The sequence below is a fragment of the Antedon mediterranea genome, chromosome 4, assembly GCF_964355755.1.
Source record: "Antedon mediterranea chromosome 4, ecAntMedi1.1, whole genome shotgun sequence".
In the NCBI taxonomy this organism is placed as follows: domain Eukaryota; kingdom Metazoa; phylum Echinodermata; class Crinoidea; order Comatulida; family Antedonidae; genus Antedon; species Antedon mediterranea.
In genome coordinates this window covers 34,263,014-34,277,009 of record NC_092673.1, presented here as the reverse complement: position 1 = coordinate 34,277,009, position 13,996 = coordinate 34,263,014, and the positions used below count along the sequence as shown (strand labels likewise).

Genomic DNA, 13,996 nt, shown 5'->3' with positions numbered 1-13,996 from the left:
TAGAATAAATAATTACGCGATGTATTTTCTTACAGTACACATACTATCTGTGTTCATTATAAAGTGCGCGTTTATCAATGCTATTCTTGTCTGTAATGATTAAAACAGAGAACGAGACGGCTAAATTTCATTCGTTTTATTGGCAACACACGCACACACACAAAAAAAAACCCACATGTATACAATGTAATTTATAAAAGACCATAAACATAATATGAATATATATATTAAAAGTTCATAACGTTTGTTTTGAACACGTACACAGTGAAAGTTTCTTTTCACCAGTCTTGTAAACCAATGGTCTGAATCTGTGCAGTTTGTCCTTTTCTATAATTTCATCTTCTACCAGTCTTATATGGCGTAAATAAGTGTCCACGTCGTGTCCAAATCGTTCTCTCAGTTTAATCTCTGTACCCTCGGACAACATTCTAATCCACGCTTTTCGTAGTTGCGACGGTTCGGCTGCAAGAAATTGCGGTTCTTCTAACTTGAATCTTGATATATCGCGATCTACTACCTCGGTTGTTGGATTTTTACAGTTCTCAAAGACATCCTTGACAATTCGTGTGGCTTCTGAGGCATTGCAAGAGCGAGGAATTGCAATAGATACAGCATTACAACTAATAGACGATGCTGAAAAAGCACTGGCATTTAAGAGAAGCGACGAATATTACAAGGCATTAATGAGCGACGCAAAGAAATTTGCATCAAAATGTGAAATTCCAACGGAGTTCAAACAAGATCGTCAAAGACGACGAAAGCAACAAAGCGGTGAATTGGCAGGAGATGAGTTGTTCAATATGTCACATAAAGCATATAGGTTTTTGTTATTGTATTGCATTTGTGCTGTATGCGAAATCCGTGCGTTTTATTTTAAAAAGTTAACCATTATTGTTGTACTCGGAAGCGGTTGATTTTTTTTTCAAATTGTTTGATACAACTTGTGGGTACAATTACTATATTTTCCAAACTAGTGATCAAGCGGAGGGTGAGGCCTGTCTCCACTCTTCATTGATTTTTTGTTTTTTGATTTTTCAATTTTGTAAATATTTTTTTGGGCAGTATTCAACAAAGGATCTACTGGCCATATGCATGACTTCAGCTCATTCATGGAATGGCCATTATATCGGTTTCCATCATTGGTTTTTTTTGCCTCTGACTTTTCTAGTTTCTCCTCTTTCTCAATCTCCAATTCAAATACTGCATCCCAAATGTTTAGATGTAAAGTCTATTGAGAACCTTTTCAACACTTCTGTGTTCACTGCTTAATAATGCATTCATTCGACGTAATCTTCAAAGAATAAATTTTGAACTACAATAACACGTTTGCATCTTTTGACATACTTCATTATTGTTTGATTGTCTTTTGTTGGCTTCATTCTAATATATGTGAAGCCATTCCATTGTAATATGTCTGCTACTTTGATCATGTCGCTGTTATGTACAGCAGGCCACGACAAAACTATAAGATAATCTACATTGTTGTTGTCTGTGTCTTCTGAATTAAAGGTGTAAGCTTCCTTTAAAATAAGGTAACCAATTACTTACAGTTATCAGTCATTTAATCAATATACACAATTTCTTCATCTGGTTCAATGCGCTGTAGGCGTTCTTCCCCTTCAGTTATTCTTCTTTCCAAATCCCTTGGTCAAACCTTCTAAATAAGAAATTACCCCTTCTCTCCTTTGCAGTTGACGATTTAAATTTCTTATTTTTCTAGAAAGTCGTTTGTTTTAACTTGTATACCTCCTTCTCAAGATTCTTTATCCTTCTATTATCACTCATTCTGGAAAAATATATGTTCCCTACAGAAAATAGATCATATAGGCAAAATCGTAACCAAAAGATCCTTTCTTACTTGCAATTTTTGATTTAAAAAATGTGTGTTCCTTGGAGAAAAAAACATAAAAAATAAATATAGATATATAATCAAAATGCTATGTTTTAAATTTTATTTAGTTCTCTCTCTCTCTCTCCTTCTCCTTATTAATTTTGTTATCGAATGATGATTCGACTATGACACATGTATAAACGGAATTTAATTTCCAAAATTAAAACACTGCATAATTGTTACAATGAAAACGAAATGAAATTGTTATCCCAAATATGTGTGATATAGTAATTCGTTTCGATATTTGATATATTAAAAATTTGAACTGGCTGCCTCTACGCGCCTAGTCGTAAATCCAAGCCTAGATTCTATATCTACGCTGATATCGCGCCCTCTATCGCACCGGTACGTCACTTCAACAAGACTAAGAGAAAGGGGATCATAGTATGACAGGTCTTTTCAAATTAAAGTCGCAACGCAAGACGTCTGACAGATAATTTGAAGTAAATAGATAAAAATAATTACTTCATATGCATGTTGTTCTGGTTTAGGGAATCCAGACAGACTACTGACATTGAACGTGCGACGGTTCGGCTTCAAGAAATTGCGGTTCTTCTTAATCTATCACGATCTACTACCTCCTAAAGACATCCTTGAGACAATTCGTGTGGCTTCTGACGCATTGCAATAGCGAGGAATTGCAACTAATAGACGATGCTGAAAAAGCACTGGCAGATAAGAAAAGCGACGAATATTACAAGGCATTAATGAGCGACGCAAAGAAATTTGCATCAAAGTGTGAAATTCCAACGGAGTTCAAACAAGATCGTCAAAGACGACGAAAGCAACAAAGCGGTGAACTGGCAGGAGATGAGTTGTTCAATATGTCACATAAAGCATATAGGTTTTTGTTATTGTATTGCATTTGTGCTGTATGCGAAATCCGCGCGTTCTATTTTTAAAAGTTAACCACATAACATAACATATATTGAAAAGGCTCAATCTCCAATTCAAATACTGCATCCCAAATGCCAACACTTCTGTGTTCACTGCTTAATAAGGCATTCATTCGACGTAATCGTCAAACAATAAATTTTGAAATACAATAACACGTTTGCATCTTTTGACATACTTCATTATTGTTTGATTGTCTTTTGTTGGCTTCATTCTAATATACGTGAAGCCATTCCATTGTAATATGTCTGCTACTTTCATCATGTCGCTGTTATGTACAGCAGGCCACGACAAAACTATAAAGATAATCTACATTATTGTTGGCGGTGTCTTCTTAATTGAAGGTGTAAGCTTCCTTAAAAATAAGGTAACAAATTAAATACTACATCCCAAATTTTATTGAAAACTACAATAACGTGTTTGCATCTTTTGACATACTTCATTATTGTTTGATTGCCATTTGTTGGCTTCATTCTAATATACGTGAAGCCATTCCATTGTAATATGTCTGCTACTTTCATCGTGTCGCTGTTATGTACAGCAGGCCACGAAAAAACTATAAGATAATCTACATTGTTGTTGTCGGTGTCTATCAGTCATTTAATCAATATACACAATTTCTTCATCTGGTTCAATACGCTGTAGGCGTTCCCCCTTCAGCTATTCTTCTTTCCAAATCCTTGGTCAAACCGTCGAAATAAGAAATTACCCCTTCCCTCCTTTGCAGTTGACGATTTAAATTTCTTATTTTTCTAGAAAGTCGTTTGTTTTTTGTCTTCATCCTTCCATCATCCTTAGTTTTTTTTTGCCTCTGACTTTTCTAGTTTCTTTACCCTTTTTCTCAACTTGTATACCTCCTTCTCAAGATTCTTTATCCTTCTATTATCACTCATTCTGGAAAAATATATGTTCCCTACAGAAAATAGATCATATAGGATCCTTTCTTACTTGCAATTTTTGATTTAAAAAATGTGTGTTCCTTGGAGAAAAAAACATAAAAAAATAAATATAGATACATAATAGTTAAAATGAGCATTTCATCATTTATAGACTTTCCGTTAGCAATTTGTGAAATTGAGCGAGATGTCTTCCAACTCTTGCTCTTTTCAAGCTGCATCCTGGAAACAGACAAGTGTCAAGTTCTGACTTGTCGCGTTTCAACTTGAGACTGCTTTCATCTACAATTGGCATTGCATCTTCTTGTAGTAAGCCATGCTTGCTGCCCATTAGATGCCATACAAATTGCTGAACCTTGGCTTTACACTTTGGTAAAGGGCATTGTCTTGTACGCTTTTTACCCTTTTTGGGCTCCTGGTTTTAGAGGGTGGGTGAATTAGGGGCTGTCGGCGGTGTCCTCATTGTATTGCATTGTAGCCCATGGCACCTGTGGCATGACCAACCTATGGACACAAAAGTGACAAATGTGATGTCAGCAATATTTCACGTTTTTGAATGGTAAAGTTGTCTCCACCATTCATAAATTTCTGTTGCAGATAATAAATTTAGGATATGATTTGAAGACTCAACTACCAAATAACCTAATCTTGCAGCATTCTCTAGTGAACAATTAATTAATGCACACGTCGAAGCTGTAGTATACCCCTTAGCTGAAGGCCCCTCTTTTGTGAAGAAATACTCAACTACAAAATAACCTAATATAAATAAATATAGATACATAATAGTTAAAATGAGCATTTCATCATTTATAGACTTTCCGTTAGCACTCTTGCTCTTTTCATGCTGCATCCTGGAAACGGACAAGTGTCAAGTTCTGACTTGTCACGTTTCAACTTCAGACTGCTTTCATCTACAATTGGCATTGCATCTTCTTGTAGTAAGCCATGCTTGCTGCCCATTAGATGCCATACAAATTGCTGAACCTTGGCTTTACACTTTGGTAAAGGGCACGCTTTTTACCCTTATTGGGCTCCTGGTGAATTTAGAAAATAAATAACATTTGAGTTGAAATAATACTGTCAAAAAAGCAGACTACCCCAATTCCTGTCTAGATTTACGAGTGTTGGCAGCTGTTGCACTTGTAAAAATCTTTACACTTTGGTAAAGGGCATTGTCTTGTACGCTTTTTACCCTTTTTGGGCTCCTGGTGAATTAAAAAAATAAATAGCATTTGAGTTGGAATAATACTGTAAAAAATTCTGCTGAGGCAGAATACCCCAATCCCTGTCTAGATTTGTGGGTGTTGGCAGCTGTTGCACTTTTAAAAATTGTGTCACGACATATCACTTTCAGTCCATCCGAATTAGGTCTTGCAAAATGCCTCCTTAAGAGTGTCATCCATGCTAAATTTGTTGTATTATCGTCAAGAACTAACTGTAACTAAACTTGCATAGAAAGTAGGGTATTATAAATTTGGCCTTAGCACTCGGGGGAGTGGCTAAGATGAAGTCCGTGGGACTACTAAATATAAATTGTAATGAACCTCGAGGGACATAAATAGGAATATTTCATGTTTCATTATCAATGTATAATAAATGGAAACTGTTTACCGATTCAAATAATACAAATTGGTTTTTAACATTTTCCGAACCTGATATAAGAATTTATGTTTGCAATTTACGGTATACATTTTGTACCATGTTTGGAAAACACCCTTAAGGGTCTTTCACACCTGTTCCGGCACGGTTCCGGTCCGGCGCCGGAAAATCCAATCGAACGCCAATGTTTCGTTTTCACGCGGCTACGCACATATCGATTGGCGCATAGCCGCGTGAAAACGAAACATTGATGTTCGATTCACCGGACCGGAACAGTGCCGGAACAGGTGTGAAAGACCCTTTATGCGGGCTTCTGGTTTAACATAAACGCATAAACGTCAACATTATATTAGACTGTATGAATTACGGCTACACTGACAATAAACTGCCGGAAAAAAAGTTATAATAGGTGAGTGAGCAATTAATGACATTGAGTATGGTCGACAGTGGAGGATTCATTCCTCGATCCCAAAAGATGGTGGAAACGACTGTGTATCTTGGCAGGAACCATATCTGAATAAAGTATAATAATAAAAATATTATTCATGCAAGAAAGCAACAAAGGTCAAGTCGTTTTAGAAAAGGGCATTTTCCGTTTAATTTCATAAATAAGACAGCATTAAAAGGTGTTTTCACACACACACCCACACACCCGCACACAAACATATCTGTAGGCCTAAGTATTGTTGATTTCGTAGTTACTGAAAACTATAAGAGGCACGAAGCAATGATAAGGAATAGTGTAGTAAAAACTTACATACTTTTTTTGAGTGTCATCTTGATATTTCAGCATTTATGTGTGCAATGTAGTTAAGATATCAACTGGTTCATGTGCAGAGTCGATGTAACGATCCTTGTACAGGTAGTTGGTAGGGAGTAGGCCTATAATTGAAATATTTCCTTGAAGACAATGTTTGAAACATGGTGACTATTAGTTGCGTTGGGATTGTAGATTCAGGGTTTCCAACTCTACTCAATGAAACATACAATTGGCCGTGCGTAAAAAATTGTTGATCAAGAAATATGCCAACTTTGCTAAGTGTTTGTCCTTGGCTTTTGTTAGACGTGATACCGAAACATACTCTGATAGGGAATTGTTTTCTGGTTAAAGTAAATGGTAATGTTGGATCATCAGGGGCTAATTTGAATCTAGGTATGATTAAGTCATTTCCTTTGTGTGGTCCTGTTGCAATTGCAGCATGGATGACTCTATCTAGCATAGTTTTAACAATATATCTCGCCCCATTGCAATGGCCATTGCTAGGATCAATATTTCTTAGTAGCATAATAGGAATGCCAGGCTTTAGTTGTAGGCCATTGAGAAATTCGGTAGGGTATTGATGTTGTATATCCTCGTCCACAGAATCGTAGCTTAAGTATGTTTTCGTTTGGCCGGGGAACAAATGTATTAAACATTCATTGACTTGTGTGACAGTTTCATTTGTTGGACAAAGAATGGCCTTTGAACAAATCGTGTCGTTAGTTTGAGTTTTGTTGATTATTTCAGGATATACTTCCAAGCAGAAAGCGTTTAGTGTTTTGGCATTTGAAAAGAAATGGTGAGGTAACTGGATGGTGTCGTCGGCTATATATGGATGGACGCCTTCCCCTACAGAAAGAAGTAGATGTGTTTGTTTCCGGGAGAATTGGCTACCCTGAGATTATCGGATAGTTTGAGTTGATGTATGTTGTTCCAGAGGTGTGATGACTTTAATGTAGATTGGAGTATTTCAGGTTTACCTCCTTTTGGGAGAATTTGTCGCCAATCACCGGCTAAGAGAATTTCCGTATGTCTCTTAGTGATCGGTCTAATGCCTCAAACATGTATTTGTGTGCCATGGTGACTTCGTCAATGACAATAAGTGAAGTGTTTTTTATTAGAGCAGCAGTATGCGATTGTATAGGAATGTTGCATGTGGAATCTTCACTTAATTTTAGTGGTACCTTAAATCGAGAATGAATTGTTCTACCGTTGGGTAGAAGTGTAGCAGCTATACCACTTGTAGCCACAGCAAGTGCAATAAGACCTTGTCGTCGTATTTCTGCTAAGAGGAGGTTGATTGTGAACGTTTTTCCAGTTCCACCAGGTGCGTCTAGATGAAATATTTTGCCCTCATGTTTGATAGTGGATGAAAGAACGGAATGGAATACGACCTGTTGTTTGTTTAGACGCGGTAAGTGTGTCTGGACGTAGTCGTTTAGTTGTGCTATGTCGTACATAGTTTCCTCACGAATTATTTGTGGTGTAGTAGGTGTGTTGTTTACAATTAGTGGGATTGGTAGGTTGAAATCTCCTAACGATGCACCGCCTCTTTCAAGTTCAAGTTCAAGTTCAAGTTAAAATTTATTGTCAAATACACAGTAAATGAAATTTGCCTTCCAAGGTTCAAATTACAATAAAAATAACAACAGTTAAAAACATACAATACTATACAATGGATAAGATAATATATAAGAAAATATGCTATGTATAAAACATTATGAACAGTATAAATATTAAAATACTATATAAAGAATAAAATATAAAACGTCTCAAGTTATCTTTTAAATTGCTTGTTGTATTGCCTGATTGCACACGGAAGAAATGATTTATTATGACGCTCAGTCTTCTTAATTGAAGGAATCATCCTTCCGGATCTACTGAAATTTATAAAGTTAAAAAGAGGATGAGACTGGTCGTTATTATACATTTTAGTTTTTTGTAGGGCTTGATCAATTTGCAATAGTGCCGCATTGACGTGAGCTTGCGTTGCTTCAATGACATTGTCGCGCCTCTGGAAATCTTCAGTCAGTAACTGTTTGTGTCGAGTAAAGAAGTCATTGGGATTGTGAGGGCCAATGTAAAGTAAAATGGTGGCAAACACTTGACGGATGTTGTCACCGAAATGTAGAGAAGCGGTTTCTTCCATTGCCCTGTCTATTTCCCTGTCATCTTCATATAAGCCTAATGCAACGCATGCAGCGTGATTGGTCTCATATGTTATTCCATCAACTGTTCGAATGTTTGTAAAGCTCGTTGGGCTGGGCACATGAATAAGTAGGATACGAAGGAAGTAAAGTTCTCTCTGGTGAGGATTGAGATTGATGACGGGTAATCTTCCAATGGTATCACTTATTTGGTCTGGGTTGTTTCTTCTGGAGTTATGACGTTTGCGTGGTTTCCATTGTTTGTTGGAATATGTGTATTTGCTGAGAACATTTGGATATGTTAGGTTTGATAAATCATCTTTGTGCGAATTCAGATTAAAAAAAGCAGTCAGCATTGTTGTTTCTGCCTTGTTGAGTGCGTCGTTGATTCCATCAGGAGCATTAGGATCAATATATCCAATTTGGTCATTTTCTAAATGAATTGGCAATTGTTTTACAGATGGATGTCGTCGTGTGACCGGAAATTCATAGAGTCTCCACAAAGCCTCTGATGCACTAATATATCTAGCATTAGCGAATGATTCAATTTCATTGTATGCCATTTCTCCAGACGGTAATTTCACCATGACTCTGTCGCTGCCCTTTGTAATATATTTGTATATGTATTTGACGGCTTTGATAGTTGTTAATATTTCCACGTTGATATGTGCATTGTACTTTAGCATAAGCATTGGGTTATATGGTACCACGAATGAGTTATCAACTGTATAAGAGCGTTGTTTTCTCTTAACGTTAGTAATGTGACCTCCTTCTTCTGGTGATCTTCTGCGATATAATGCACCTGTTTGTGGAGTCATTGTGGTATTACATCTAAAAGGTTTAGGAAAGTTTTTATCGCACTTACTTACTTACGGGGCGACATTTCCACATGGCCATGGATCATACATGTGGTTATTATGTTATGTAGGCATGGATTTTCATCAATTTTGTCTATATCGGCAGGGCTCCTCGGTTTATCTTCTTTAGCCAATATTGCTACGATATGGACGTGAGGTAAACCTCTTTTTTGAAATTCTGTCATTAGAGTATAAGCAACAATGTTACCAAGAAGGTCAAATTTTTAAATGTCATCAAGGAGAAATTGAAGCCGATTACTGAACGCCCGGTTACAGATGTCGGGTCTGTCTCCGGGTTTTTGACCATAATGAATAGAGTGATGAAATAATCAGGTTTGCCGTATGTACGTATTAAAGCCATGGCATCTTGGTATTGTTGAGCATACCATCGAGGTGAACCGTAAATGGTTGGAGGAAGGACGACGACTCTACCTATGTTAGTAACTTCTTCTTGAGCATCGACCGCGTCTAAAAGGCACTTGTATTTTTCTGCCCTGAGATGTTTTTGATTCATTCTTACCCATCGAAGTCGCTGCCGTTCGGCTTTACTGAATGCATCTACAGCATATTGTTGCATTAGCCGCCGACTTTTGGAAATGATGTTGAGGTTATCTTTCCGCGTTTGGAGACGGTAACAATAGAAGTTTGTAGGTGACATCCTCTTGTTATTGATAAGTTGTAGGTTATCGTGGTAGCCGTCATCGCCCTGTGGGAACATGATAATATAATGTAGGGGATCATATGAGCGGTGCGTATCATGTATGCGCCGTATGTATGTACGTATGTAGATTATGACATCTGTAGAGTTGCAGGTATCGTTGAGTTCTAAAACTGCTATCTCGTTTGATTGTGGTAGATTGTATTTCCTGTTGTGTTCTGTATTTGGTTTTGTTTTGGTCGACAACACCAGTTTCTTATTGCATAGACTCGGTAAGTCTAAGACGGTTTTCATACTTTGAATGTATGGATTATGTAAATGTAGTGTATCTTGCAGGCGTTTAAGTGTGTACTTGTCGAGATTTGTGTTGGAATTGTTGCATCTTTGCTGTGCTTTTTGATCCTCTGAACCATCGTAAAAATAAATTTGGGCAAATGTTGGAGTCGTGTTTGTATCAGGAAGCATGGAACCGATGAAGTGATAAACTTTTCCGTGTACCTTAACTGTTGGCGAATATCCTGGTACGCGTTCCTCCTTGACTCCAATAGACGCAAGTGCCATAGCATTATTGTAAGTTCTGATATTGTTTAGAAATGATTCTTGGCCATATAGTTCTTTAATGTAGCCAGGAATGTCTTTCAATTGAACAGAAACCGATTTTTTCTCGTGCAAATCTATATGCAAAGCAATGACGGCAGACATCATCTTCAACAAAAAGACCCTTTGGTTGGAATTCTGTGACATGAGTAGGGATTATGTTCTCGTTGAAATTGTATGCAATTTGAGTGATACCATGCCTTGTTTTACCGTAGTTTATTTGAGGCGAGTAGTTTATAGAAGATATTGAATGTCTGGCGCTTGTTGTTTGCGATCTTTTAAAGCGTGTTAAACGTCTGGCATCTGTTGATTTGCGTAATAATGCAGTCTCCTTATTTACACTGAAATGAAATCAATATTACTGATGTTATAAAATAGTATGTAAACGTTGGTGGTGTGAAAAGAACGGACATTCTACCACCTTTCAAGGGGATGTGGACAAATATTATCATCATTTATTTTCTGTTAACGACAAACCCGAACCAGGCGGGTCTCTGAAGAGTTGATCAGTATAGTATACATTTTATCGTCGCGTGACGTGATCCACCATCGGCTATCTGTACCTACGATAAGCGGACATCGTCATTTGTAGCTAGTGGTAATAAACTAACTGCAGTGAAGCAAGTAGAATGTGAAATACAGATGTCCTGTCAGTAAACGGTAATTTAGTTTTGAACGGCGGCCGTTTTGTCACTGTAGGAGACATGTATTTCACTTTCGGTCAAAGCTAATAAACAGAAACAAACATCATTATTTATTTATTTCTTTTTTTATTTCTTTTTTTCTTTTGAACATGAAATAATGCGTCTTAAGGTTAACGCAGACTTAGTACGAATAGGCCTAGAATAGACGTATTTACACTTTTTCGAGTTTAATTCTCCTCCTTGTCGTCATCTTCCTAGTTTTGCGAGATTTCTTGGGTGTTGCTCTCTTTTCCATTCGTTCCAGAGATTCCAAAAATGGAACATCATTATCTTCACTGTCGGTGGCAGTAAAGAATTCAAGTTCAACATCTCGTCTCGGACTTTCTTTTGGTTTGCAGTCTGCAGCAATAGGAGTAGATACTTTTGTAGGTGTCGCAACAAATGACATGTGAAATGCGTGCTTTTGATTTTCGGCCTTCAGTTGACGGACTTGTCTCTGTGTTGCGCTAAAACTGCACAAACCGCTGAGATTCTCAACCTTCAGAGACATCGTTCAGCGTATTGTCCACTTGAATCCCAAGTTGCACAGCATGCTGACGCATCACAGGCGGAGTGTTTTCTACAAACAATGCCTTGAAGGACTTGGAACATTGTATTTTCATAATCAGTTCGTCCGCCATGTCTGTGGATAAAAATAAGCAAACGTACAGATTAATTTGTGTGTGTACAAACTAAAACTAATGTAATTGTAATGAATGAGTATGAACCTGATTACGGAATGTTATTAATATTTACTATTATTTCACATTATTTTATTATTCACCGCTGTATTATTACTGATTTATTTTTAATACAACCACTAAGTTACTGCATTGTTTATATAGGCCTTGACTGTAATATGCACTAAAAATACACATCACATACTTTTAGTAATGTAATTGGTGCTCAAGTTTTCTGAACGTGATGTAGGCTACTTATTGTATGTTGTGGTGTGATCCTAACCTCTGTCGCTAATAAAAGTAGGATATCCTCCAATAATATAGTCATGGATATCTCAGGCTGTACAGTTTAGGTCAGTGTAAACCAACATTAACATTGAGTAAAGTAGGACAAACGTACCTGTTAAAATGTTGGATGTTGGCGACAATTGAAACACTTGAACGCTGACTAATTTGGAATACATATACTTTTTGAAAGATACCACTTTTGGATACAACCAAGTGACGTGATTTGATTGGCCTGTAATATATTTTGAAATGAATTATCCATCATTTTGTTGAAGGTATGTGACAATGTCCAGTCTTGGTTTACTGAAGAAACCTGTCGCCAACGTCGACCACTGATAAATATGTTGCCAGCCTAATTTTGACATATTTATTAATGCGTATATAACACATGCAAATTTCGAAAAAAATACAGTGAACAAAATGTAATGATGATCGAAATAGGCCTGGATGTGAGCTGTTTTTAGAAACATTATTAGACCCATTTCCAAAGACTTATGTTGTGTTATGTTCGCCGTGGCATGATTGTGACCTCTTGAAGAAAAATAGTGAATGAAATCGGTAAATGGTTACCATGGTTATTTTTGCGTAGCACAACACACTGTGAATCATTATGTTTCTATCACTATACGAAGATACTGCCATCGTTATAGCGTTTGTTTGGTTTTTTTTTATAAAGGAAAGTGTATTATAAAGCAGGTCGAAGATCAACGAACAGACATAGGCCTGACCTTGATATCATAATTGTGTGCCGATACTCGCCGTGGGATTTGAGTTAGGAAAATAGTGAGACGATGATTTATTGCGCGGAATCTTCGAACGAAATTGTCCAAAACAATAACCAATTCAACAATTATATGTAAATATAGTAATAGCCTATACCATTAACCTGAATAAATAACATGAAGTCTGGCTTTTTACTTCAAACATTATCTCAGCGACGTCGCCATATTTCATTGTGCTTTCTTTCAGTATTTTCCCCGTCTAGTTAAGTTCTTCTAAAAACGCTTGCAATTTTTCTGCCACATCAACTAGAAGCGTTTTAGAGGTTGGGTGAATTAGGGGCTGTCGGTGGTGTCCTCATTGTATTTTCTTTAATGAAACTCCGGTTGCAGCAAGTGGGTAATTCGCCTGAATTTTAGGGTTTCGGCAATGACATTTAAAATAGATATGCCAAAGTTGGTCTTTTACGAAGCAACTGAAAAATAAAAATACATAACTATATTACCAAACTTGTTGACTTCAAAACATCAGTGACAACTCCACAACTGTGGCCATCAGTTAACTTAATGTGCTACCATAAGTTCAGTAACTCATGATCTTTACTGGTTAATATATTATGCACAGCCATTGAGTGATGATATTTTCTGACATCAGTAATACTAATCTAATCTGTCTAATGCAATTTGTTGTCGTGTCCCTTAAAGCTAAGTTGTCAAATAGGATGAATCTTAACCAAAAGATCCCATCTTACTAGCAATCTGTCTCTGTCTTTCGATGTTTCACTTGTTAGTTTAGCAATTTCTCATAGAAGGTTTCTCCAGTAAATTGTAGTTCATTGAATAAATCATTTCCGGTGATTAAACGATTCTCAAAAAAATACATATAAGGTATTATTTATTATTATTTATTATTTTAGGCTGAGAATAAAATTACAGTACTGTACCTGTAATGTCCCCTAAAGTTAGATGGTCAAATAGGCAGAATCTTAACCATACTGTAAATAAAACTGAGTATGATGACATCAATGTAGACCTGTGGCACTGCTCATCGGTGCTATCTTCATCCTTTGTGGTGGGCTCGCTTGTGTGAAGGCAGAAAACTTACCATTAGTCTTCCATGTTATGCAGTAGATCAATCCGAGTATGGTGACACAATGAAAACCCAAAAGGGCAATGTAGTTACTATGCTAAAGGGAAAATGATTTATCATGTGTGAATTGTAAACAATTGTTTAGCCAGAATATGGATCTACTGGCCTTACACATGTCTCTGTTCAGTTGTCTAGTTTGTAAACCTCCTTCTTCGGACCAAGAAGGGAAAATGTAGG

At 36.8% G+C, this 13,996-nt stretch overlaps 1 protein-coding gene across 15 annotated transcripts in view; it reads left to right on the top strand.

Moving 5' to 3' along the window:
• LOC140047394 (uncharacterized) overlaps window positions 1–13,996 on the top strand; it is a 65,354-nt gene that overhangs the window by 43,994 nt on the left and 7,364 nt on the right. Inside the window, exon 4 of one of the 15 annotated variants that reach the window (XR_011844943.1) lies at window positions 2,383–2,408. The exons of 12 other annotated variants lie outside the window; for them this stretch is intronic. The gene's annotated coding sequence lies outside the window, so the exon portion shown is untranslated. Of the gene's footprint in view, window positions 1–2,382; window positions 2,409–13,996 lie in introns of those variants that run through there. 2 more of the 15 variants (XR_011844938.1, XR_011844939.1) reach the window with 2 other exon arrangements.